Source organism: Sciurus carolinensis, chromosome 3 (genome assembly GCF_902686445.1).
Source record: "Sciurus carolinensis chromosome 3, mSciCar1.2, whole genome shotgun sequence".
Lineage (NCBI taxonomy): Eukaryota > Metazoa > Chordata > Mammalia > Rodentia > Sciuridae > Sciurus > Sciurus carolinensis.
Genome location: NC_062215.1, coordinates 170,293,024 through 170,320,730, shown reverse-complemented (window position 1 = coordinate 170,320,730; position 27,707 = coordinate 170,293,024). Strand labels below are relative to the sequence as shown.

The 27,707-nt window shown below is 38.4% G+C and overlaps 1 protein-coding gene across 3 annotated transcripts in view; it reads right to left on the bottom strand.

The window, feature by feature from the left end:
* Nyap2 (neuronal tyrosine-phosphorylated phosphoinositide-3-kinase adaptor 2) overlaps positions 1-27,707 on the bottom strand; it is a 256,201-nt gene that overhangs the window by 161,770 nt on the left and 66,724 nt on the right. The window contains exon 1 of one of the 3 annotated variants that reach the window (XM_047546305.1): positions 10,043-10,140. The exons of the other annotated variants lie outside the window; for them this stretch is intronic. The gene's annotated coding sequence lies outside the window, so the exon portion shown is untranslated. Of the gene's footprint in view, positions 1-10,042; positions 10,141-27,707 lie in introns of those variants that run through there. 3 annotated transcript variants of the gene reach the window in all.

Here is a 27,707-nt window from a genome sequence, read left to right as displayed (position 1 = left end):
TATAATCATGCAGTATACTTTGACGTGGAAATTTGGCTCCAGTAAAATTAAGCTGTGATCATATTTTCTTCCAAATTGCTCACTCGCCATTACCCTTAATGTCTTCCCTGAGCCCCACTTGCTCATTCAAAACCATAATCTCTGCATTTCTTGCCTTAGGCTCAAACATTCATTTTCACCACTTCATATCCTCTATGATATCTGTTTCCTACTTTTATGTTCTTAATATCTCCACTCCTCTACCTTTTATTTTTTTCAGATGTCAATTTCCTGTGTTGGGCCATTTATTGCTGCTTCTTGGGTGTTGAGGTCAAGTGTTACAAAGGGGGCTTTTACACACCTTCTTATTAACTTTAATGGTGATCTATTACAGAAAAAATAAAGTAAAACAATGGAGGAAAAAACCTGTCCTAAAGAGAGGAAATTCAGTTTCCATTAGCTTCATATGCTATACTTAGATTAATATCATCAAATATGTTGTTCTCCAAGCTAGAAGACTTCACATATGCCCTGAATTTAGTATTTCAGATGGAACAAGAGATACATAACCAAGTATTTAGTAATTATCTAATTTTAGTTAAGGGGCATATAATTTCTGATCTTCAATTATTCTTATCTTTATAATGGACAAAATATTTTTTAGAATTGATATAACAAATTAAAGTGATAAAAGACATTTTAAAATCACCTAGGAACATAGCTGATATAAGTAGAGGTGCTATAGACAAATGTTGGAGTTCCCCCAAATCCTTAGGTTGACTCTTTATCCCCAAGTTGATGGTATCTGGAGTTGACTAGGTCATGAGACTGCACCTTCATGAATGTGATTAGTGCCCTTATTAGAGAGACCCAGGGAGCTCCCTCTCCAGTTCTGCAGTGTGAATTCACAGCAAGATGGAGGCCATCTGTGAGCCAGGAGGTAGGCCTTCAGTAGACATGAGATACTGCCTCTTGGACTTGGCCTCAAAACTGTAAATGGCTGCTGTTCATAAACTTACGAATCTGTAGAATTTTGTTTCAGCAGTCTGAACAGACTAAATCATGAAACTTCACAAATAACAGTGTATATTCCCTTCCTTCCTGGGTTGCCTTGTAACTTTATGTCAGTTTTTAAGTTTTTCTTCCAAGCTATAACATCGCCATTTTCATGACAAATTTTTACCCCGAAACACCATGAACAAAAACATTCTAACAATATAAACCAATTCCATGTTTGTAAGTGGGCTTTAATGGTAATTGTCATGCTATGTACTTCCAAATCCAAATAGAAAGGAAAAAATGCAAAGTGAAGGAAAGGGAACAAAAGTAAATAATTTATCCTTTTTGCCATAATTGTCTATTGGTTTAATAAAGACTTGGGAAAATCTATTCAATGAATTTTATGGTTATTTCTCTCAAACTACATTATGATTTTTTTTTAATGAAAGTTAGAGCTTAGGATAATCATGACTCAGGAGCAATGCTTGAAAAACTAACATATAATTATTTATTACAAATAGCTTTTTGTCAAGAGTTTGAGGTCATTACCACTGCCTATTGATATAATGCTCATCAGAATAATAAAGTGAGGTATTTAGAGCAGGGAGTGGGTGTGTGTGTGTGTGCATGTCCTCTATCAAAGTTCCTTTTATTCATTTCTGAGTTTCTAAAGAGACAGGACTGATATATAATGCTTATTAAAGCCAGAGCAAATTCTATGGAACATCTTTAAGAGACTTACTTTTACTTAAAACATGACAAGTGCTTTTGAGATTAACATATGTTATTATCTATGGTGCTTTGGAATCTAAAATTAAAACATTTCTTATTTTTATACATAAATAAGATTTTGTTAGTCCTTGAAGTGTCATGACTTGCAGAAGAGGGGATATATGAAAAATAACTCAAATCATGGTATTCAGATTCAGTTGAGAATATAGTTTGCAGAAGTTCACATCGTGGGAGATCTTTTCCAAAAATTCAACCAAAGAAGGGGAAGTTATGGAAAATGCATTTTATTTGTGTCTTCAAAACTGACATAAGCTTTGAATATGGTTTGAGAACCTGCCAAGTTTTTAGAAATGAGTTTAGCAAACCATATGTGGCTCACTTTTTTCAATCTAGTGGTGGAAGCTAGAAATTAAAAAATGTTCACATGTAATGCCTTGAACTTCCCAAGCAGAAGGGGCTAACTTCAAGTCCACTTAAACTTTAATTGGTAAGGCTTACTATAAGCATAATATATAAGTAGGGTGAAACTCTTCTGTATTAAGTAATTTAATTAAGTTACTCACAATTTATTCATAAAATATTCAAGTGACTACTCTCAAAACTGAGTGGTAAGTGTCCTCAGCAAATCAGGGACGATAGCACCAGCATGACTTCAGCACCATGTGGTCAGAGGCTCACCGAGAGGAAGCACCAGACAGGAGCCATGGAAGAACAAGTCCTGGGGCCCTAACCACTGCAGAGCGTCTGGGAAGTCCCATGAAAGGAAGTGGCTTTGCAGCTGATGCACAGCATGAGTAAGACTTCACCAGATGAGGGAGAGAAGTGGGGAGAGGAAGATTTCTGTGCTGCTAGTCAGGATCTGGAGGAATTGAGAAATCAGACGGGAATCTTGGGGCAGAACTTGATCAGACCTGTTGTCTTATATTTCCACTGGCTTGAACAGTGCTTGACTCAAAGGGGCAACTAATAAGTATCTATTAACAAAGTGAATGCACATGTTTATGTTTGGGAATAGTTAAGAATCACAGTTCTCTCTCATTTTTTTCAAGCAACAGGGTGGATGGTAAGGCTATATAGTTATATTCTCTATTTTCACCTTTCCTTCAGTTACCATTTTCTCAATATATGAGGAAGGAGAGAGCAAAATTCTATGCATACTCATACACTGTTAATTTTGGTCCCTGTTATAAGAGCCAGCAATTTGAATGCAGGGATCTGCGTAATCCCTTCCTCTCCATCTCTACTGCCCTGCTTCGGTTTTAGGTGCTCATCGCTTCTTGGCTAAATTAATACAATTGCCTCTTAGCTGATCCGTCTCCACAGTACTGCCACACTTATCCTTCTAAATGCAGATTAGCTCATGTCACTCTCTGAATTAAAACCCTTTGAAAGCCTTTCCATTTCTCTGGACTAAAAATTCAAATGCTTACGTGATATTCCAGGTCTTTTATGATCTGGATCCTATGCCGAAGTCTCATCTGCGCCATTTTCCTCCTTCACCTTACAAATCCCCTACTATGACATGTCCCCACCCTAACAGCATTCCAGATCATTGATTAATAGACAAAATTCAAAAGTAACCACATGCCTAAGGTGTTGATGAGACAAAATGACAGGTAAATTATAACCCCAGACAGCAATCACCCTGCACTCTGCCTGAAATTACTCCTTTGGTCATGATTAGGACTCAATTCAGATGTAGTTTCTTTGAGAAAACTTTCCATTATCAACTAGGCTTTCTCAAGGCTGAACTTGATGTCTCTCCTCTGGACCTTCAGAGGTCTGTCCTTCTCCTTTATCAACTCTGTAGTTGACCCTGTCCACTAATCTCTGAGCCCCCTAAGAAGACAGACCATAAATTAATTAATTGCAGCAAGTGGACAGAAGGTAGGAATACTATAAGTGAGACAAAGATATGAGTACTGAAGCATTGCTAGTATTTTCAGAACCTTCCTTTTTGATCCTTTGGCTCTGGCATTCTGAAACTATTATTGGAAAGAAAAGCCGCAATGACCCTATGAGACAAGCAAAATCAGTCAACAACTATTTTCAGTATCAAAAAAAAAAAAGAGAAATTCATATGTTCTAAGGTTATTTTCACATATCCCAATGACCAATTTGAAAAATTACACGGAAAATTCTAGCTCTGCTACAGATTAGTTCTAAAACCATAGGCACATTAAATCCTTTAGTTTTGTTTTCCTCCCCTCAAATTGTAGACTATCAATAACAACCTGCCATACTATTTTGAAGATAATTTTGATGTCTGAGATAATGCAGCAGAAGCTCTAAACAAATTTCACTTAACAAATCCCTGGATTAGATTTCATTCTCCTTTAACTTTGTAAAACATCTTGATTGACAGCATGGTACTCTGAATGCCGCAGCCAGGAGGCCACTTTCTGGCCTTCCCACACACTTATGTTCTGGAGAGGGAATTGTATGCTTATGAGAGAGGCAGTTATGTTTGCTCTCAAACCTTAAAGCAGCTTGGAAATAGACTGTGGGGGAAGAACATACTTTCCCAAAGGTGGTAACATGTAAAGCAATGCCCTGGATTCAGGAGAGAGCCAAACAATGCATGAGAGCTGAACGACAAATGTCAGACTCTTCAGTATAGTTTCAGTCGATTTTCTCTTCTGAAAAGTTTCATATTAGTAAAAAGGTAACTAGTGACTTTTCCAGCTCAGATCATTATCTATGACATAGCATTGCGGACCTCACCATTGAATGCATCTTTATTATTATTGCTTAGTTAGCAAAACTAGTAAAACATGTACCCTAATTTTTTAGAGTATGGATTTTCCATAATCTTGGCAGAAAGGGATTGGTATGACCCAAAGTTATTTCTGGCATAAAATTTCACAGCCAGAAAAAATGAGTGTTCTTGGAATTTGTAAAGCTCTCAATTACATTGCCAGACATTCATTGACCTTCTACAGAGAGATGGTATGATCTGCCAAACAAAATCAGAGGACTGGAATAAAAAAGCTTTAATGTCAGCTCTGTCTTAAACATAAGGCACCTACCCTTCTCAAACATTTGTAATATGCACTTCTACAGATTATGTTGCCTTAAGACTTAATGGAACAAGAACTGGGGATGTGGCTCAGTGGCAAAGCATTGCTTGACATGCACAAGGCCCTGGGTTCAATCCCCAGTTCTGAAAAAGCATTTAAAAAATAGATTTAATGGAACATGTTCTAAATGTCTTGGATGAGAAAGATCTCAAAGATTGTAGGTCACTAGAGATCTAGAATATTTGAGCATAGTGAAAGGCTTCTTGCAAAATAGTCTACTCTGGCCTCAGAAGTATTTTTAAACTTAAGAGGACTTATGGTAGTGAAAGGAAAAAAATTATATCTCAGAAAAATCAGGAAATCCTAGACATGTATATATGGCATCACTGTGAAAAATGAACTATCAAGGAATAAAAATACATCACTATTTCATCTTCTGTATAAAACCCAAATTAATCCAATGTCTTTCTAAATGAGAAGTGCAACTGACGAAGGCTACCCTTCTTAAGAGTTAAGATAATACTGTAATTACAAATGGTACATACCTCAGAATGACCGCTTGAGAGCTTCAGGGTACCCCAGTTTTGGGAAAACCAAGCCTAGCCCCTCAATTCATCCCCTCAAATTCTGCTTCACTGAGATGATGTAGTCTCTGGTGGGAGGTCCCTGTGTCTTGCTCTTTTCTATCTCCGAATTCCTCTACATAATTAACAGTACACCTTCTGTGGTTTACTGATTCAGTCTATATCACCACGTTATTTATACACATACTACTCTTTCTTTTTATTCTCCATTGGCTCGTTCTCATCAACAATCCCAAATATCCCAGCCTCCTCTTTCTTTAGGAGCACGTATCCCCAAACACTTGAGAGCAATAACTTTCCTTCTTTCTTTCTCTTGTCATTCTCTCCAACTCTCCCTTTCTTCCTCCTTCCTCCCTCCCTCCCTCCCTCCCTTCTTCCTTCTCTCCTTCTTTCTCATTCATTCGTCATTCATTCATCCATCTTTACTTCACCACTGATTACCGATCCTCTCTCTCTTTCCCGTGCACTGTCAGCTGCTGCAGATGCTTCAGAGGGTGACCTGCTTTCTTGTGATCATCCCATGAGTTATTCTGTTTCTCCTGTACTAGGGTTCTACCACCACGCAGTCTATTAAAATTATTATTATTTTTTGCCTAATGCATACACTTTGAAGTTTTCTTTTATCTCTGCCTAGGTTCTTCTTGATCCCTTTAGAGCTGTTTTCTCTGGTCTAGACCACAGCTTCTTTCTGGACTGTACCATTTACTTTGGCTACCTTAATACTGCTCTCTCCCATTTTATCATCTTTCTGGTGAGGGGCCTTCACTGATTTATCTTCTTATACCTCATACTTTAGTACAGGCCAAGGTTGTGTTTCTGTTAGTCTCCTTGACAAATGACAGTTATTCAGACATCAGCAATATCCTGTTCGTGGATTTTTAAATCTGGTAGCCTACTGTTACCTGCATTCTGAGACTTGTATCTCTCCTCCCAAGAAAGTGCTAGATCAGGGAAGTGCAAGTCCAGTGGATGTACCCCTGACACGTAAGGCCAACACGTTCAAAGCAAGCTCAGCAGCATCTCCCTGTTCTCTCCATAGACTTTGTCTTCAACAGCATCATCTCAGTCACAGAGACCAAGACCTTGCAAATGAGTCACATCAAATTCTTGTTATATACCTACTCAACAGGTCATCCATCCTCTGTTTTCCAAACCAACTTAAGGCTTAACTTTTGGCCTTGGTTGTTCACTTGGATTCTTTATCTCAGTTTCCTTCAGCAATCCAGCCATTGACCAGAAAAAAAAAAAAAATAGTCCTAAAAAAGAATAAGACCCCCTTAATGCCCCTCTTTAGAATCTTCAGTTTTGCCCAAATTAAAGCCCAGATCCTCTGTGAGACAACCAAGGCTTTTACGTTATTTGGTTCCACCTTCCTTTTTATTTAATTACATCATCTGCTCACATCAATCAGCTTGCCCTGTCTTTTTTCCCCATTTAAACTACATCTCCATTTGAACAAAACATACTTCAAGTTCAGATCAAATTAAATGTTAGTTTCTCCTTGAAAAGTTCAGTTCCTTCTCTTTTCTTCAGTTTAAATTTCTTTTAGAATGTCACCATTTTTCTTTTTCTTTCTCTTTTTCCTTTCCTTTCCTTTTCTTTTCCTTTTTTCTCTTTGTTTGAATTCAAGAATGCTCTACCACCAAGCTACATCCCCATCTCTTTTTATTTTGAGACAGGTTCCAGCTGAATTGCAGAGGCTGGCCTCAAGAACTTGTGATTCTCCTGCTGTAAGCGCCATCCTTCACACCTGACAAATTTTCTTCTTATATGACCTTTTATTATTATATTTTCATTGTATACAAACTTGAGTTTCTATCATTTTGAAGGATGAGGGTGAAATATCACACATGCTTTTATGTCATATATAAGCAATGTGCTTTTTTGAGCAGAAAATATAGCTTTCAGATGTTTGGGGGTTTAAAATAAATTAATTCCTATGTTTATAAAGTATGGTTACAAATTATTATAACTCATTTTCAAGTATACATTAAATTAATGGGTCCCGACTGTCTAGGAACTTCAGTTTAGTAGCATAAGTCTGGCAAACCAAAATATTTTTAAGTAGAAACTGGGTTTGGAAGGAAGTGAAACAATACGGTAAAATATTTAGAATAACATAATATGTCACCCAGAAATTCCCAAACTCTAAAGAGAAATAAATAATCAAGCCACTATCTACACTATCTACAGAGTGGAAAAAAATCTACGTGTCTGTATCGATCACACACACACACACACACACACACACACACACACACACACAAATTCACCCATACTGCAAACACACACATTTGTTTCCACCCTGGTTAGAACATTCCTTTCCTAGCTCTGATCTTCCATCATTGAGTGACCACTAGTGAATTCATCTCCAAGTAGGTTCATTCGTCTATTAAATAGGATGGTCATATCCTACCCAATGATCCCCCAGGATATTTGTGGGATGAAAGTGAGTTTGGAAAACAAGGTCAGGTTTTATTCATGAGATGTTTTTCCTGTTGAAGAACAAAAAGTATTTCATGAATCTTTCTGCAGAACACACTACCTTGGCAAACTGATAAAGCTGACAACTGTACTGACTGGCATTTTTGAAGCCCATTAAAAAAAATCATGCCTACAATTCTAAAAACTAAGCTGCCATCCCTCATCCTTATAATCAGAGTGGCATGTAAATGTGAATCACTAGAGATACGACTTAAGAGCCAAATGCTCATTCATGGATCCATTAGTTACTCTAAATGGAGGGGCCAATGTGCTGCCTTTATGCACAACAGGTGGCACATCTACTTAATGCACCCAAATGTAATAATATGATAGATTGAAATATAGATGTCACAGACTGCCTACGCAGAGGCCAGAAGACTGGCTCCCTGTTTCTCTGGAATGGCTTTCCGGGAACAACCCACTCTCCCTGATTGGTTTCCCTCAGACAAAATAATTGAATCCAAGGCTGTGCGTCAAGGCGAGCACTTGGATTATCTGCTTCATGTTGTAGCCTTAAGGGGCTCTAGGGTCTAGTGTTAAAATTTGTCTTTGATCAAACCTCATCTCCTGCATCTATATTCATAACAAATTAAAAGCTATTATCACCACATATTAGACACAGTTTTAATGCCCACAGCGGGTCTTAAAAAAAACAGTTTCCCTATTACAGTGGATGGAAAAAAATCTTAGTTGACCTCATTGTAATATTTAATCATCTGTTATTTGTTATATATGACAGCACAGAGAACCAGGGCTGTACAACAGAGAAAGATGCACACTCATTAGGGCGAACAGTTTAAGGGAAAGCACATTTAAATTTAAGATTCACTCTGTTAACATAAAACCATTCTATACATCTAAAGGGATCAGGGACATGTGACTTCATGGTGCCTTGCTAAAAAGGGAGTTTCTCATTTACTGAAGAATGGTTCCCCTTAAGAAGGACAATTATTTGGTCAAGGTTTGTTTGTTTGTTTGTTTGTTTTGATTTACTTTTTACATTTGTAACTGTCACTTAGGGGCATCTGTTTTAGTTTTCTACTTTTGAGTTTGTAAATCTTCAAAAATATAGAATTTGGATCTAGAAAGAAACCAAAATATTTCTTTACAAACAATTCATTTAAAAAAATAAAGGTTCAAGAATTATAAATTGTAGGCTAATTCAGGAGTGAAAAAGAGTGTTAAGTAAACATATATTCCCTGGGAACAGAATTTCTTATAAATCTCCTTACAGGTAGCATCTTTATTTCTTGCCTTAACCATCACTCTCACGGTCATAACCTGGACCTTAAGACAGCCCAAACTTTATCCTCCCATAGCCTCAATTTTAAGCATCCCTCTCCCTCACTGCCTACCAACATTGGCCTTTCCAGCTCATTTCCTCTGTGCGTTCAACCTCAACTGTCATTGAGACCCTCCTACCCTTCGCCCTGCAGTCTTCTCTGTGTTCCTCAATTGCTGTAGCCCATGTGTTTCTATACGCATCTTGAATTTTATGGCCAATCATTACTATCACTCCCTGGCACATATCCGTAACACCCCTGTCCTTGTACTCAGGTGTTAATGGGATGAGCAAAACTGTGTCAAATGAAGAGGTCAAGATCAGTCGACTCAGGGTAACAGCAGGGGAGATGGTCATCGTATGTACACATGACCTCAGTCATAAACCAGATCTGGTATTCTGCTTTCTCCACTCTTAGGTCAGTCCCCTGACCTAAGGGAACATTCCCTGACTTGGATACCTACAAAGCATTTGATTTAAAAACATTCATTATGAGACAATATGATATGAAAATAAAGTATCTTCAATACTTTTTGCCAAATTTAAAGAGTTTGCATAAAGTTAGTACAATCATTTTTGTTGACTGTTATTATTTTTGCTTATAACAAGATAAGAAAAACAGACATTATCAAGCTCTATGGTTTTCCCATGTCTTACATGCATCAGTCATGTGAAGTCCAAGCAAATGAGATCTTCCTATTCAGACGGAAGTAAAAATGTGCTGTGTTGAGTGTACGAGTTCTACAGGCATTTGCTGATCTATTCCAGTTATCCCCACCACAGCTCAATCCCCAAACATCACTGAAAGTGATAAAGGCACTAAGTTCGGAAAAGTTCACAAAACCACCAAACCATACTTTGAGATGACAGGCACACATAGAAAGCTTATTTGAAAATCATTTCTTTAAACCTGGCTCGCAGTCCTTAGAATCTAATTTTCTAGAAGGAATGGGATTTCATACCTTAATATCAGATATCTTCCTTCAAAGACCAGGAGGTGGGCTCTGGAACAGAAGTGACTGGCTAATTGGAACAAGAAGCAAATCCAGCAGAACTGGTGGTCACCTCAAAGCATCAGTGACTGAACTTGTACAGTGTCAAGGATCCAGTATGACTGAACAATCATGGTAACTGATTCACTCTTGCCATTTTAAGTCATCTCCAAAGTTAAGTAAAGCAGTACTTCCCATTACCCTGCAGAGATCCTCAGGCTAGTCACATAGGTCAGGTGACAGAAACTGTGGTTCACATCCAGCTTTGTGGGGACACAGAGTCATTGAGTAATTTGTCTAGTTCAAGGAATGACAGTGATCTATGAGTCACGTTCTCTCACATTAATGGAACTGCCAGCATCTCCCGACCCCAACTTGGCTTTAGAAAATATTTCTCTTAACAGAGCCAAAAGTTGTTATACAATTTGTGTGGTGGGTTGACAAGGGTGCATCCCCAGTTTACAAATTAACTGGGTAGTAAAGAAGGTTAAACTAGAGAAAAGAGCACGGAGTTGGACTTGACAGCAAAGAGGTAGCCAGGAATGTGGACTTGATTCATGGTCATTGTAAAGACGTGGCTTAGAGAGGTTCGGGGGGTCCCTGCAGAGGTTTCCAGTCATGTTCTGGAGCTGGATTCATGGGCATGGCAGAGCTGCTCATGCATCTTCCCCAATCCAACGTGATCACATGGGAAGTTTGATTGGCCACTATGGAGAGAAATCAGCAAATGCCACTAAGTGAGTCTTTTTTCCTTTTCCCCTGTAAAGGTTATTGCTAAACTCTTTGCCAGATTTGAACAATAGTAACATAGTGTGAAACAAGTTCCCAATTAATAATGAAGTAGAGAGTGAGAACACAGGGAAAGATCAGTCAGGAGTCTAACTCATTAATCCAAGTAAGAGCTCCACTGCTCAGATAGTGGTGGCACTGGTGGAGATAATAGGTGGCTCCCTTGTAAACCTCCTGGTGGAAAAGCAATGCTACCAGCTGTTTTGGGAAAGTATACAAATCCACAAACTTATGTAAAATCTCCCATTTTTATTTGTTTATCATAACATATATCAGATAAACATGACTTTAGGCAAATTTCACTCTGTAGCTCTCAGGTGAGGATCCAGCATCAACCCCGTACTTCTTGCTGAGATAGTGAATGGTGATCTCACTACTTACTAGTATGCATTTTGGAAAGGCTTTTTAAATATACTTTTTAAAATATATATATATATAAACTACTGGCAATGGTGGAGCATCCTCATAATCCCAGCTACTCAAGGGTTGAGGAAGGAAGATTGCAAGTTCAAGGCTAAGCTGGTAAAATTAGTGAGACCCTGTGAAAACGAAAATGGGCTGGGAATGAAGCTCCAGGATAAAGTGCTTGCTTAGCATGTACAAGGCCCTGAGTTCAAACCCCAGCACCTTCAAACAAGGAAAGAAAATGTTACTATAGCCGGTGTTCTTATTTCAGTCAATCATACTTTATAATAAACAAACTATAGCAAGATATCATCATGTAAATCACACCTAAATTATCAAAGCCTTTTACATTTCTATGAAATATATTTATTCCTCCTACAACATGTTGGTTTGTAAACCATACAGAAATTAGTGCACCCATTTTATGAAGGAAGAAACACACCCTGATCTGTAAATAGACTGGTAGAATAAATTGTGGAATGTTTTGCTTCTCTGACAATCTGTCTTTCTCCCATCCTGCACTGCTTACATTTGAACTGAGGATTAATGATCCCAGATACTTGATTTAATGGTTTGACATAGTGCAGAAATTAAATTATCCATAATAATAATGATAGTGATAATAAAATTATAACCATCTATGTTTAACACATTGTTCTATACATGACTTGTCTCCAAAGAGCCCTGTGTATTAGAACTAATGTTATCCTTGTTTTGAAAAGGCAAAGATGAATTTTAAGGCACCTATTTAACTTGCCCAGGGTTGCATGGCTTGGAACTGAACTGGTTCAGAACCAGGTCTGCCTATTCCCTTGATCTTATGACAGGACACATGGGAACCTTTTAAAAGAAAACAAAATTTTATTTCAAGTATAGAGTCTCAGTGCAGAAATGTAATATTTGAATCTTTTGGCTTCAAATATCCCAAGACGACTTGTTTAGAATAGTGTTGTCTCTGATAACCTTCGAGTGATATCTGTGACTTGTGAGTATGTGAAGACTTTGCTCTTCCTACAACACACCTGTCTTGTGCACTATGGAGCAGTAAACGTGGACTTCTCTTAACCTCCCAGGAACATTTCTCTCCTTGGCCTCTTCTATCTGGGCTCTGGACTCAGTCCACACCCCTCTGGTTCATGTAACTACCTCCTTCTCTACTCCTGTGCATTATCTACTGGTTTCATAGCCAGATAGGGTGAAGTTTTCCAGTTTTCTATGACTTGAGAATGTGCAATCAACATATAATGAAAATAAAGAAAATACATGATTAAAGCACAAACACAACCTAGAAAATCTTTTACTAGTATCAGATAATCAATGATTTTGCAAAGTATATGAGACTTTCTGAGATCATATTCAACCACGAAATCACTCCTGCCAAAAGTCAAGGCTGTAAGTGTCTCTCATGACAGGAAATATCACTAACTGCCTGTGGTGTAAACCCCCATCCCAACCCACTGGAGAGCCGTTGTCTGTGGCAGACAGTTTTGCAACACACGTGTCGGAGGAGGGGGAGACAAGTTCTTTCCAAAGTCAACTAATTGTAAAAATTGTACAAATAGATTTAATAAAGATCATATCTAAATCTGAATTTCAGGAAATTGCTGAGAGATTGCCAGTTCACAGCCACTTAAATTCTCTGAGTCAAAATCCATAATGAAAAAACAAAAGAAAACATTTCAACAAATGCAGGGTGAGGTGGTAGTGTTCAACACAAATTATGATTCATGAATAACAAAGCAGAGTAAGACACAGAGGCCCAGGAAGGAGATATGGGTTTGACTAGCAAGGGGACACCTCTATTCAACATAAGCAGGCTAGGGAATTGATTATGTCCTTAAAGAGCAAGCTATCCAAAATTTGATTCTTTCATTGTATTTCAAAGAATATCATTCATTGCTTATGTACTTAACCTAAAGGTAATAAACTATAGGTGATGCCCTTCTATAGTACAGCAATTTTATTTAATTTTTTTTTGTCTTTTTAAAGTCTGTTGTTAAAAATTCTTTAGGGAATATTAGGAAAGGATGTTAATTAAACATGTAAGATACCACTCTGAAGACTATGAAGTTCATGCAACTTGGTGCACACTCTCTCCCCAGAATCTAGTGCAGTGCTTGGAACATGAGCACCTTTCCAAATTACTGGTTAGATAATGGGCCAAATGGATAATCTCATCACAGCAGTCAAGTGTGTAACACCTCATCTAGGTGGGCATATCTGGATGCACCCCCTCTTAACAGTCACTAGTGGTGCAGTTTATTACAAAAGTACCCAGCCCTATTCCAAGTGTGTCAACTAGGTAACAAAATTTTGGACAAAGTTTGGAAATTCTACATTTGAGAAAATACAAAGGAATATCCAAGTTTCAATTTAATAGTGAGTCGTCTCTGTCTTATGGGGCCGTGCCTTAGAGATCTCTGTATGGGTCAGCCTGGCACAGATCTTTTAGGCTCTGGCTTGGCAATCCTGGATTTGGATTATCAAATCTTCTCAAACAACATCCAACCCTGTCTTCTGATCATTTCTTCCACCCAGGAGGCTCACTGAAGAAGAGGAGGTGCTACTTGTGAAGTCTGATTTCCACAGAGTTGAGCACATGTATTTATATCCACAAAGAAAAACCCCAGTTTTCTTCACAGCTGGTCTTTTCATTCACTTAGCAGCACACATTTTGGATCCAAGTCATCATCCATGGAGACATCTTAAATTGTTTTCTTTTCAGAATAATGATTTCCTCCTCATGTATTGTTGCTAAAGAAGTCAGACAAGGCTATGTTGTAAATGATCAAAGGACTACCTTTGGGACACTTTTGCATGTGAATGATATAGAACAAAATGGAATGGAATGGAACAGAAACTGAGTCTCAGAGCTAGAAGCTGCCCAGAGTCTCTAGAGTATGTGCTTTGATGTTTCCTGACCTGCTCTGACAAATAGAAGTTCTTGTCATGGGCAACATGTGAACTAAAGAAGTTTCATAGTCAAGTTATTTTTTAGAAAACCTAGTTAAAGACAATTCAACAGGTTTCCTAACTGCAGGTTAAAGGGGTGAATGACAGGCAGTGAATAGATAGTGAATATCCAAAACCTTTCACAGTTTGCAGTATTTCTCACACTGTATTTGCTGGGAATCTCACAGGATGATGAACATCCTTTGGGAAATGGACTTGAAATTCAGTGGTTCTACCCATGGACTCATCCGGGTAGATTTTTTAAAATGCTGGGGCAGGTCTGCATCCCCAGAGAGATCTATCATCTGGTCTGGGTCAGGGTTCCAGAGCACTGGTGTTCAGACAGGTCTCCAGGGTGGGGAAGCTTTGCACTGTGTGAGTCCAGCCGCTACACTTTCAAGAAGAGTCTGTTCTGTCTGCTTTCACATCCAGATCCTGGCCGCATGATCCCACATTGCTGGGGAAAGTCCGGGAATTCAGGACATGACAAAATTTGGTACAGGTTTCATCTTTCAAAAGGGAAATAAATTTACACCTTTAGTAAGAAGGAAAACAGGAATCTATTTTTTAGTGTATGAGTAGCTACCAACTCTTGATAAATCTTGAAAATAAAAAGGGGAACCTCTAATACAGAAGAAAGCTTCTACAAAAATGAAAATAGCATGTGCGGACCTTGAAGTCCAGGTATGGCTGAGTGAATGAGACCCATTGCTCCAACTGAGCATCGACATCATCAGTCATCAAAGCATTTTCTAGATGAAGTTGTAGCAGCTCTTCCCCAGATTCTTAGCAAAGCTGTGCTAGCAAGCCTTCATTTCCTTACCTGAGGAGCATGTGTTACAATTTGTTATGTGGTTTTGAGCTAGTTTGTTCTTTAAGGGAAGTTCTTGTTTCAGTTCTACCAATAAGACACTGAGTGATCCCTCGAGTGGAATCCACTTCACAACAACTGTCTCCCTGGGTTCTGTGCACCTTTAAGGGAACTGTCTAAAATCCACCCCAAGCATATGACCCTTACAGGGAAAAAAGGAAGTAGCCCACCTACTCCCAAAATTAGAGAAAGCAAGAGTCTATCCAAGAGATGAAATTAAAACTCCATTAAGTTTATGTGATTGACTTACAAAATGAGCAGTCCAGCTTTTTCCCCAAAATTCAATAAACAAAATCTGTTTATTATCTTTTTTTAAAAGTCAAGGACTATCATTCTTAGCCTTGCATTATGACTTTATTAGGCATTTGCTGCCAGGCATGCCTGTTCTCTTTCAAGTTCTGTGAGAAAATAATAGAGAGCTTTTTCTCTACGATTCCTTTCTCTAAGCAGCAGTCGGATTATGAAATGGAAATACATAAATTTTGGTTTAACCACTATTATGGCCAATGGATGTGGTCAGAAGAAAGTTCTGAGGAGAACAAAGAGAACGTGATGCAGAGTGAGTCCACGCTTTCTTTTCCAATCCCTCACGGGACCTTTCCTTTCATCCCCAAAGCCTCAGCCAGTGCTGTGAACAGATGTGCCATGGGACACAAAGATGGTGAAGATGCGTTTGAAAACGCTACAATGTGGAGATGTCACCTAGGGGATTGTTCCTCTGGGGTGTAAGTGTGCAGGAGGGGGTGTACAGAAAGTAACCGATAAAGGTGGCTACTGTATGTCTAAATACTCAGGAACAAATAGCCTTGGCAAAAAACACTGTGTCTGTGTTGTCAGATCAGAAAACTGGTCTATAAAGGCTAATTCAAAATTCCTCATTAGACTCTATTAAGTTGAAAACCTGCAAGAAAGGAAACTGCAGCCTACAGCAGAGCCCAGGGAGATCTGGGGCCATGCTGGAGCTGGAGGCAGCACCTCAGAGGGATCCCTTGTATGTACTTCCTGCCCAGATAGGAGCTGGTAGACAGGGCCAGGCCACGGCTTCCCAACTCCCAGGGCAAAGCAGAGACCATGACAATTCTTCCTACAGTATGAAAGAATTCAAGCCAGGCAAAGCCTATGGAGGACAGGAGCCAGAGGAGAGAGAAGCAGCAGGTTACCAGATGACCATGTGGGATTTGGTCTGACCATGATTTCAGAAGTGCTGATCCTGTTTTTCCCAATCCTAGGGTTGCTTTTTTTTACACTCTTGGCTAAAGTTCTCCTCCTGTAAGGCCTTTCCTACTAAGATGTTTTAAATGTTGGGAAGGATAGGGAACAGCTGGAATGGATGCGCATGGGGGAGGAGTTAATGGCTACTGTCAGACAGTCTTCCCAAAGGAGAGGGCGAAGGCAGTTTGAATTGTCAGAAGAGGAGGAGCAGAAGTGTGGGCAAGAGAGTCCTAACCTAACCTGCTCTCTAGACACTCACCTCCCAAGTGGGCCCTGGTGAGTGTCTTCTGTATTTTTAAATAGTCATGGTCGCCTTGACTGAGGACAATGAATTTAGATGAGTTGGGCCCAGGCATAAATCCAGAGATTACTTCAAAGGTTATTTATGAGAAGCAAATGTCTCCGTGGAGAAAGTCAGTGGCATTTGGAGGCAGAGATCACGTCTACGTAATACCGTAAGCCCAGCTCAGCAGCAGGCAAGGCTCAGTGACTCTCCTGCCTGCTCCTCTGTTTGCACAGGCCTTCGGAGGATTCTCAGCAGTATCAGTGCTTGGAACATTTACCTCCCACCGAAACGCTAATAGCTGGCAGTTTTCAGCTCATCTACTTCCATAGCTCCCACCCTTGGCTGTTCTTCAAAGCTGGCTGCTGCCAGAGCACAGGAACACCAGATGCCCCCCTAGTACCTCACATTTCTGATTTATATTCTAGGCAGAACAATGAAGTTGCTCAAGAAGCTGGGCATGCTCTTATTACACTGGCACTTAGATAACAGCCCAGAGAAAGAAGGCTCAGAAGGCCATTCCAGCCTGGGCACCATGCACGTTGCCCAAATGTAGGCTCCTGAGAAGGGGAAGGGACAAAGGGAATGCCCTAGGTCTCTGGTTTTCATGCAAACCAGAGGCGAGCCCTTCCCCAGTAGCATTTAGCAATATCTAGAAAGGCTTTTGATTGTCAAGCCTACCAACACAGGGACTGAGGCTGGCATTTAATGAGGATAGGTCACCGAAACTTCTAAACATTCCAAATCCCACCAACACTTGGGAGACTGAGGCAGGAGGATTGCAAATTCAAGACCAGTCTTAGCAGTTTCGTGAAGCCCTAAGCAACTTAGCAAGACCCTAACTCAAAGTACAAAATAAAAAGGGCTGGGAATATGGTTCAGGGTTCAGAGGCACCCTTGGGTTCAATCCCTAGTACCAAAAGAGAGAGAAAAAAAATTAAAACTACCTAAGCAAAAATATACCCAGTCCAGTCCAAAATGTTAGTTATGCCTCTCCTGAGAAAGCCTGACCCAAACCTAGGCTTCCGAAACTTTGCCAGGTGATGGCATGTTTCTCTCCTGTTTTGCCCAAGTCATTTTACTTATTTGAACAATTTGGAAAATATCCATCTTCTCCTTCCCGGTGTTGCCCTGAGGTGGGGCTGTGGGGCTCAGTGGAGGGCTACGGAGTCCAAGTATACTCTATGTACTTGTCCTGGACAAATGGTTGCCCTGGGGCACACTCTGGCTCCTCCCCACTCTTGCGTTGCTTTCAAGCCGTCCTCTAGAAAATATCACGAAGCCAGAGACTAAAGAGGGCAAATAACCTTGCAGATACCTAATCTTGCTTCCCTCTCAAATATCCTTTTCAAAAGAGCTGCTGGGTCAGAGCAAGCACAAATCTGGCTTAGGAAAGAAGTTACTAAAATGTTTTGAGAGCCAATGACGGCTCTTCTAATCACATCAGCGCGAGTCTGAATAGGTCAGGCTGGTGATCTCAAATTTCAGAGACTCTCCCCAGAAATCACCCAGAGGGTTTGTAAAAACCCAAACTGATGAGCCCTTAGGGTTTCTGATTCGAAAGAACTGGAGAGGATCAAGAACTTTCACCTGTAACCAGTTCCCAGATGCTGCTGATGCTGCCGGCTGGGGACCACACTCTGAGAACATCTGAATGAGTCTGGCCAAGTCTGATCCCAAAGCATCTGTTCAGCAGTAAGAGGAACAGAATTAAAGAGCAGGTGCTAACCTTCTATCCCTCATTCTTCAGGTGAGGAAATCCAAAATTAAACCAGTCAACCTTTGGCAGGAGGTTTATCATCAAGTAGGAACAAAAAAAAAAAAAAAAAAAAAAAAAAGATATCTGATAGAACATCAGGATTCTAGGCAAGGGGACTCCTAGTCCATGGGCTTAGTTGAGATAAGTAGCTTAGGAAAGTCATTTAATTTCTAGTCCTCAGCCCCTCACCTGTAATAGAGAGAATGCTTGCTTTATCATTTCACAGTGTTATGGAGATTATGAAGTGAAATTGTATAAAAGGATAAATGATATCTGAACATGAAAGATACATCGATAGGAGAACGCATGCTATTCAGCATCTAGCCTGAAACCACAGATGTGAGTGGCCCAGCCCTGGTGAAGGGCTGTGCTCCTCGCTAAGAATAATTATTCACATGGGATTTATGAACTATAAAACTACATGCTGGAACCCCATCCTTTCCATGAGTCTGTAGTATGTGTCTTACTTACACAGACAGGGTAAAATAAGGTGGGACCAGGCACTGTGGCTCTCACCTGTAAATCCAGAGACTCGGGAGACTGAGGCAGGGGGATCACAAATTCAAGGTCAGTCTGCGCAACTAAGAGAGACTTTGTTCCAAAATAAAAAGTAAAAGGTGCTGGGAATGTAACTCAGTGGTAGAGTGCCCCTGAGTTCAATACCTAATACAGGGGGGCAAAAAAAAAGAACAAGGTGGACAAAGACATAAAATTGCTACTGGATGTCTCTCTCTCTCTCTCTCTCTCTCTCTCTCTCTCTCTCTCTCTCTCTCTCTCTCTCTCCCTCTCTCTCTCTCTCTTTAACCTGTCTCCTTTAAAAAAAATTTTTGTGGGAAGTAGTATTTATAAGTAGTGCTGAAAATGCTTTTTGAAACTTCTGCTAGATACCCTATGGTTTTTCATGAATTGATATGCTTTCCTTACAAGAAGTTTTCACATGAATACTTTAGGGCCATACATGTCCCTAAGGTGATAGTTAGGATACACCTAACTGCTTACTCTTTTGTGAATACACCCACTTCTCACTAGGATAATAGCACCATAAAAAACTGAGTGCCATGGACTTGGTGTGGCTTCATAGAAAAATACACAGTCCTATTCTGCACACGTTCCTGGAGCATCCCATGGAAGAAGGATGCTCTTTTGGTCCTTGTATAATTCATAGTCCAGTTGTACAGATATTTCTGGAACATGCAATGGAAGAAGGACACTCTTTCAGTTCAAACATTGTGTCAAATATGTCTTCTAGCAAAGTGGAATACCTACATGCATAAAGCACCAAGTTGAAAACCTGATTTTTATAAATATATAATGATCATTGTTAACTCTGGTGGTGTAAGAAAAAAAAATTGCTAACTGGGAGATTCCCAAGTCCTCCAACTTTTACCTGCAAATCACATCCTAAGACACATCTTGTTAAGTGTGAGTCCTTTACTTTAAAAAACCTGCATTTATTATAATCACCTAAACTTTTTGAATTAAATTGCCTACATGTATTTTTAGTTTGTTTTACTCCTTAACCAGGAAACATTGATCCCTAATATCATTGACATAATTTAAAGTGCACTTTGTAAGAGTATAATTTTCCTGTGCCTGGGAGCAGAAATGGTTAAACCGCTTTTACTCACTTAGCAACTACATCATCAAATGATTTCCATGCAAACAATCCTGGGGACTCAGATATATAAACAACTATTTTGGTTTTCCATGTAAAACTGAAAATGAACTACTATTAGGGCACTGAGGTAAATATTTATTTAGAGGTAATTTTCTCTCAGGTGTATTACTCTTATATTTTAAATACAGTGCATGCCTGAGAGGCTTTTGTCAAGATTATGAATAATTAGAAATGAAGCTATTTTCACCATGTTTCCACCCAATGATTGCCATCTCCATCAACAGCTCTGGAACTGAGTAGGAAGCCAATACTTTTTATAGTGTCCACTCAAACCAGGGCAAGAATTTGGAAAATGATGGATCAAAACTTTTCTCCCAATATTTACAATTTTTTTTTTACAAACAAAAAACTGTACATGTATACAATTTGATACAATTTGATGAAACCATCACCACAAGCTCCCATAAACTTGTCCATCACCTCTGGAAGTCTCCTGCAGTCCTCTTGTTTACTATTATGACAATGATTTCAAAATAAGAACACTTAACATGAAATTTGCTCAGTTACCCAGTTTTTAAATACACCAGATAGTGCTGTTATTTATAGGCCTTATCGTACCTGTTTATTGGCATTGTGCTATAACTTAAAATTTTAAACAATTTAATATATGGAAGATTCCACATTATTTCTCATCTGCAGGTAAATTAGCAGTGCAGAGAATCCTCACAGGTGCACTATAGCAACGTTTGTTAGGAAAACACCAGCCGGCTCTTCTCCAAAAGGGATAAAATATTTACCAGCTGTCTGAAGAAGTCCTGAACAGTCCATAGAATCCCTGAAATACTGGATCCACAGGCTTCATCCTGCCTCTATACAGCAGCTTCTCCATTTCCTTCACTCTGCTGTTTTTCCCATTTGCAAGAAAATTGCACATTTGTTTACCTCAGTCATTTGCTCAGGGTAGGGCTGACTGGGGAAAAGAACCACCTAGGGAATCCAGCTAAGAGACCTAGAGGAGGGAACTTGATGATCCTGGAAAGGAAGAAGGAGGTGGCAGTGGGGGAACAGGCAGTGAAGCAGCAAGAGCACAAATGACATTCTGGAAGGTTCCGTTTTCTGCTGTTACTCAGAGGAAAGCAAGGAAGGAGAACCATTCAGCAATCTCCATATTATCTTTCCTTTGAAGTGACACATTTATCCATTATTAGTAGCCACCCTTCCTTTTTAATATTCCCTTAAACATTACTGGCATAGGGAAGCAGGAAAAAGATTATTAAACATTCTCATAATTGATACAGTGCCTAATGGTAGGTGATGGTGGCAACAGGGTAGGACTGGAAGAAGCTTCAGAAGGAAGAGTAAGCACTTGAGAGGAGAACCGGTACCCATGCTAACACTCAGGTTCCACTTTTAATCCCTCCTCTCCTCAGACCAAGCGTCATGTACAGATGATGAATGATGAGTTTAGGGACAGTCCAACAAAACAATCCAAAAATGTATAAGCAAAAGCAGATAAAAGGATATTCCATTCTTGAATGGATATTTTTCTGTACACCCCCCGTAGTGAAGTTTAAAGGATCTCAAGCCAATTTAGTAAGTCAAAAGCAGAATTTTATTTTGGAGGGACAGAATGTAATAGAATGGGAATTATCATTAAGCTTCCCATGTACAAGTCATACATGTTCCTATCCTGTTGCTTTATTGAATTTTACTCTCACTACAATCTGCTGTGTTTGGATCAACACTTTTTTATCAATGACCACTACTGCCTTGTGTGTTTGTGTGAGTGTGCATCTGTTGCTGCTGTTATTAATGTCTCTCACTTCCTCAAAGAAACCACAAATTTCAGGGTCTTTGCCCCATCTTTCTTTTATCTGGTATTTGGTTCAATGTTTAACCAAACTAGGAATCAAAATACTCATATAAAAGACAGACGAGTGTCTAAGAGGGTGGAATCTCGCCCCTACAGGTCCATTCAGGTCAGAAGATCACAAACTTCATGTATTTTATATGTTTTCCTTTGAATATATAACATTTTTTTTTATTTTTAAGCACTTTTTTATTGGTTCTTTTTAGTTCTACGTGAGAGTAGAATCCATTTTTATATAATTATTCAAGTATGGACTATAGCTTATTCTAATTAGGACCCCATTCTTGTAGAAACACACAATGGTGAGATTCACTGTGGTATATTCATATATGTATGTAGGAAATTTATGTCAGATTCATTCTACTGTCTTTCCTTTCCTTATCTCCCCTCCCTTCTCTTTATTCTCCTTTGCCTAAGTGAGAAATGTTCTTTATATCATTGCTCAAGGGATGGAGGTGACTTAGAATTAAACATGATCACTTTTAGTCAATCAGTTGAGATGACAAAATCAATACACCAGTAACTGGCCCTACAACTTTCTCACTAGGTTGTTATGCTGTTATTCTCAATCCATTCAATTCTTTATCAACAGACCACTAAACTCTGTATTCAAATTTAGCATTTGAAAGTTTAAAATAAAAACATAAATACAACATAATTCACTAGTCTTAAGATAGTAGCTTTATCTACAGAATTTGCCAATGAATAGAACAGGTCAGTAGATGAAATGACAATAACTAATTTGAAAAAAAAATAAATGGTTATCATTATAATTTGACCATTTTGTGAAGAGAATTTGACCATTGATGAAAAAACTTTAATTAAAAAGAATTACAAGGGAAATAAGAGTAACCTAATTGCTTCCTCGGAGATGATGAATTATATATTAAGTGATATTTTTAATTGACAATATTTCTGAAGAAAGGCATTTTTAAGAAAGAAGAACCAAAGATCAATAGCCATCATCCAAGGTTTTTCTGAGTTCTCCCTTTGATTTCATGCTACACAAATTAAGATTGATTCTGAAATTTCAAAGAGATGTCAACTAAGGGAACAATAAGGGGGAAAAGAAACAAGCTCAGTGTTTTGGAGTCTTGTTGGATTGAAAATCAGCTGCGTCACACCAAAGACACTGTACACAGCAGGAGAATGTCTACTCTGAGTTTAAGAGTAAATTCTGAAATTAATACCTGGTAAATGTTATTAAATCAACTTGTAGCAACTTTAAAAAAATTAAATTCAAAAATTAAATTATGTTCATAAAGAAACCAAATTGTCTTTTATGGGTATAATAATATCAAACAAGTTTTAAGTCATCTTCACAAACAGGTCTGTATGTGCAATTCTCCTGTTTAAATATTGTTATGGTTTGGATGTGAGGTATCCCCCAAAAGCTCAGGAAGTTTCAGAGGAGAAATGATTGGGTTGTGAGAGTCCTAACCCTATCAGTAAATTAATCCCTGATGGGTATGGTAGGGTATGGGAAGTGGTAGGGTTTGACTGAAGGAGATTAGAATTGGGGCGTGGCTTTGGAGTATATATTTTGTATCTGGGAAATGGAGTCTCTCTCTCTCTCTGCTTCCTGATGATGCAAGCTGCTTCCCTCTGCTACCTTCTTCCACCATGTTGTTCTGCCTCACCTTGAATTCTGAGGAATGAAGCCAGCTTCTATGGACTAAGACCTCTGAAACTGTGAGCCCTCAAATAAACCTTTCCTCTTCTATAATTGTGCTGGTTGGGTCATTTAGTCACTGCAGCAGAACAACTGATTAAAACAAATAGCTTTTTTGTTTTCAATTAAGGGTGCTCTATCCTACTCCTTGGCCAACTTTGCATAACCTCACAAGATATCCTATGAGCCAGTCACACAATGCACCTGCCCTTCTTCAAAAAGCCTTCTTGTGACTGTGAATCCCCTTAATGAAGTTTTCTTATCCCACTAAAAACATACATTCCTTCAAGGAAGGACTGGCTCAAATGGCCTTTCATCTGCAAAATATTCCTTAATCTCACCTACTTTTTCACTCTTTTTCTCCTGTTTTCCTACTATGCCTCCAATTATTTACAGTATATTTTATTTCTATATTACAATTTCCATTTATATATCCATCTTCCCTTTTGAACATTTATAAGTCTTAGAGGTAAAAGATCATATTTCTGGGTTTCTAGAATTTCTCCACACTCTCTTCCCATTAATACCTGTACATAATTTATAATGAATTTTAAAATAATCTTAAACAAGTTTGTACCTATTAGAAAATAATTTGCTAAAATCTATTAACATCCCAGATTATCAGAAATGGTTGTCTGAGTAAGGAAGGATTTGCATCTTTAGAGCAGGTTGGATTTCTTTAAACAATAATGCATATGTGATTACTTTAACTTTTACCAAGGTTATGTTAACTGGTGAATTCCAACACTGTCAGTAGACAAGTCAAAGAACTAGAATTCTTAATATATGTTCACCTTTGGGATTGGTTGGCAATTGAAGAATATGTAAATGGAATAATATTTTGTATTAAGAAAGCTACTATGTAGAAAACAGGACTGAGAGAAGGAAATCACACTGGGAAGAATTTGACGAAATTACATATTCTAAAAATATTGGGACACTTTCCATATCCTAACAGTCTTGCTAAATTTAGCCTCAGAATCTTCTGAAGTTTGCCCTTAAGGAAATGCTGTTCATACTACAAGGTACACAAGGTGACTTGCAAAAGCAAATAACTTTGTTAATTTTCCATGAATTAAAAAAAAAAAAAAACTATGGTACTTTGGAATTCTAAGCATTTTCACAGTGCATTGGAACAAATTCAAAAAAGCTATTATGGGTTATGATTTTGGCTGGACTATGAGTACCTCATGCAAAGTCAAACCTTTAGCATGTCATGCTGTTTTATTAAGGGACTTTTGATATGCATTAAGTAGTAGTGCTTTGTAATGATCCTAATGGGTTGTTTAGGGTGGTTTAAATTGTCTGGACCTTTTCATTACATAGTCTACCTGAGATTCATTTAATAAGATCTTATTGACATATTGTAATATATTGAGACATAATTTAGAATAACTTGTATTTTAAATTAAAAATAGCTGACCTGATTTTGCAAGCATAAGAAGTTCTCATGCAGATTATACCAAATGCAAAGAGGAAGAACTCGGTGGCAGCAGATTTATTGAACTGGGTTCCTCTTCTAGCTGGAGGTAAAGAGAAGCTCTGCCTGCTTCAATACTTTTCTTGTTCATTCTCCTTTCTTTTCCATTGTTTTCTTTTTTTTACTGCCACTTGTTTACTGTTCTGAGAATCATATATAAATGTACTTCTTTCCCTTATTTAATCACATCTGCTGTTGAAATTTTCTCAGTATGGACACTCAAAGGCCAGATCTCTAATTTCTCTCCAGTGATTGGATGCCCCAATAGCATCCTAAACTCGCATGTCATATTTCTTTCCTTTTTTCATTCAGTATTAAAATAATTTTCTTATGAACTGTCCACAGAGAGTCATCTTCCATTCCCTCTGCTATTTACAGGTCATTTTTCTGTACTAATAGGTGATAAAAGAGATATTTTGAAATCATCTATAATATGGTATGAAAACTGCTTCTTACATCAGAGTTCAACACAGACTTTTCCTCTCCACTCTCTGATAGGACCCTTGGTTGCCCTTTCCTGAATTACTCAAATTGTGCTGTCTTGTATTTAACTTTAGTAACATCGCTTTTCACCTGTATCACTCCTAAGAAAGATTTAAGGGCATGCTGCTAAGAACAAAAACAATACAGACAATGAAACTAAATACTTATTTGTTGAACTTGGCTCCAGCAAATGCGTCCTGTGGTCAAAGGCAAAAGGGAGAATATATGTCTTCTCGCTAGTATACAAGTCTTATGACCACAAAACTCTCTGTTGTATTAATAAACCTACCGGGAGTTCTACCTTAGAGTCACTTCAACGTACAGAAAAATGGATTGATAAACAAAATTCGCATGTTTCTATTCTGAACTTGAGACAGAATGGGAGGAGAGACTGCCTTCTCCTGTCAGGATTTATTTATTCAGCTGTACCATTGTGTTCTTGAGTTACTGTGTCTCCTCAGTCTCTCGGTCTTCATCCTCCATATGAGGACTCAGATTCTTTCTGGATTCTTCCTTCCCTCAGGCACAAGTGCAGATTGAACTTAGCACAGATTGAATTTAGATCATTTTTTTTTGTTAATGATTTATATTCCTGTAAATGCTGACAAGATTAATTTGAAGTATTCCTGACTGAAATTCAGAGTTTTCTTATTTTCTGTGACCTAGTATCTCATTGAATTGGAATTGCACACTTGCTTTAAAACTGAGATTAATAAACTTTTACATGAGGACTTTTAATTTGGTTTTCTAATTCCTTTTCACCTCTCTCTCTCTCTCTCCGTCTCTCTTTTTGGTACTGAGGATTAAACTAATGGATACTCAACCACTGAGCCACATCCCCAGCCCTAGTTTGTATTTTATTTAGAAACAGTGTCTCACTGAGTTCCTTAGGGCCTCCCAGTTGCTGAGGCTGGCTTTGAACTCACAATCCTCCTGCCTCAGCCTCCTGAGCTCCTGGGATTACAGGCCTGGACCACTATGCTGGGCTTGATTTTCTAATTCTTTCCTGAACATTTGTATTCTACTAATCTCAGTGGTAGTCCTTACCCCTCTAGAGAAGCCATAGCCATCTATTCCAATTCCCAACTCCCATTTTTCTCTTCAGAATGATACTTAATTGCATACTGTTCTGTTTAGGCAGATGGAAAGGCCCCTTTCAAACATATGGAGAGAGATAGACAAGGGAGGAGAATGTATTGATCGCATTTAAAGAAATGATGGAGAAAATGATAATAATTCACATTAAACTCAAGGGTGTCATTCAAAGAGTGAGTGAGCAAATGAGAGGCTCTTTTCTACAGTAAGTCTCTAAGGAATCTAGTAAGCCACCTTTGCCATTCTGACTTCAATCCACAGACCAGCGATACCAGCAATATCTAGAACATTGTCAGAACAAAGAATCTCAGACCTACTAAATTAGAATCTGCATCTTAACAAGATGCCAAGTGATTTATATGTACATCGAAGCTCTGTACACATATGTATACCTCACATATGTTGAGTATGACACATACTATAGATGATATTGAGGCACTGTGTAATTGTATTTTACATGGTTCCATTTCTTCAAAGACTTAAGCAGTGGTAGATGACAAATGGGTGGTAAAGATAGAAAAAACAACTGTTAAAATTTCAGGAAGTTTCTCAGATGGTTGTAAAACACAACCATTATTTAAATATCAAATAATACAAATTCGAAATTCAATAAATTATAATGGAAACAAAGTAACATAGCCAAAAACTCACCATTTCCTAATTATTGTACATCTTTATATTCTCTGTATCTTGAAGTTAGGTAGGTCTGTTGTAGCTGTCAGACATAATGCTGTGTAATGATGCATGGAACTTTGCTACTCTGTGTTCAGGAATGTCTGGCCCTACATAGAAATCAGCTGTAATAATCATATTTACATCATGAAAATCTGCAAATATTTCAAATCAAGGTTTAATTTATTGTTTTGATTGTGTGGATATAAGAAAATGATAATAATACCGATTAAACTTGAAGTGTATTACAAAATATAAATTTGCATGTGTATCTTCTTTAAGAGTCAGTTAAACATAAACCAGCCCATCACTCGGTAAAGGAACTAGAAATAGAATTATTCTACAATGAACAGAAACCTAGCCTATTTTTTATGTAGTAAAATTTTCACGTATCTGTTGAAACTAATCTGCCTTTTAGTCTTTCATTGATTCATTTAACCTGTGAACAGATTCATTCTCTAAAGTCTCTGTTGA